Consider the following 992-nt stretch of genomic DNA (forward strand, 5'->3'; position numbering starts at 1 on the left):
TAACTGCTCTGTTCCACTGTCACAGAGACCTTCAGTGGTGAGATCTTCAGTTTATCAACAGTGCTAATGTATGGAAACAGCTTCTCAGTGAAAGTGTGTGTGAAGGTGTGTATATGTGTGTTAGTATCAGGATCAGAGAACGACAATCTTCCTCTGTTCCAGTCCAGATTCACTCTGATCCTCTGGAGCTTCTTCTGGACTGACAGATCAGTGGATGAAGCTGGTGGTGATCGTGCTGAGTATTTACCTGCAAAGCAACCTATTCTCCAGAATCCAGACCAACATGATTCTCTTCCTCTGGAAAGACTCTGCTAAAACACCCAGTGACCAGTATGTATTGTCTCCAACTTCAACGTCCCAGCTGTGAGTCCCTGAGTTAAAACCCTCAGATCCCTGGACCCAGTGGTATTTATCAAACCTCTCTGGATTGTCAGGAAGCTTCTGCCTCTGTCCTCGTCTCACACTGGTCAGATCCTCAGACAGGATGAGTTCTGGATGAGCAGTGTTTGGGTCCAGAATCACAGGATTGTAGGAGACCACATCCTTCATCTTGTTCCAGATGTTGAAGGTCAGGTTGCCCAGATGTTTGGCCTGGTCTATCAGAGCTCCTGAGTCCAGCTGTGGATCATCCAGCAGGGGGCGCCGCTGGACTCTTTCCACTGTAACCTTGTAGTTGTGCAGGAATGAGACGTCTTCAGCTCTCAGCCTGTCTCTTATACACATCTGTGCTAATGTATGGAAACAGCTTCTCAGTGAAAGTGTGTGTGAAGGTGTGTATGTGTGTGTTAGTATCAGGATCAGAGAACGACAATCTTCCTCTGTTCCAGTCCAGATTCACTCTGATCCTCTGGAGCTTCTTCTTCACTGACAGATCAGTGGGTGGAGCTGGTGGTGAATGTGCTGAGTATTTACCTGCATGGAACCATATTCCCCAGAATCCAGACTTTACGATTCCCTTCCTCTGGACAGACTCTGCTAACACACCCACTGAC

The 992-nt window shown here is 47.6% G+C and overlaps 1 pseudogene across 1 annotated transcript in view; it reads right to left on the reverse strand.

The window, feature by feature from the left end:
* LOC111662310 (nuclear factor 7, ovary-like) overlaps nt 1-992 on the reverse strand; it is a 46495-nt pseudogene that overhangs the window by 42362 nt on the left and 3141 nt on the right. Inside the window, exon 4 of the transcript XR_015437864.1 lies at nt 30-706. The product of XR_015437864.1 is annotated as a nuclear factor 7, ovary-like (transcript). The remainder of the gene's footprint in view (nt 1-29; nt 707-992) is intronic.

The sequence above is a fragment of the Seriola lalandi genome, unplaced genomic scaffold (genome assembly GCF_002814215.2).
Source record: "Seriola lalandi dorsalis isolate HSWRI2012SDOR001 ecotype SW California unplaced genomic scaffold, Sedor1 jcf7180002054561, whole genome shotgun sequence".
In the NCBI taxonomy this organism is placed as follows: Eukaryota; Metazoa; Chordata; class Actinopteri; order Carangiformes; family Carangidae; genus Seriola; species Seriola lalandi.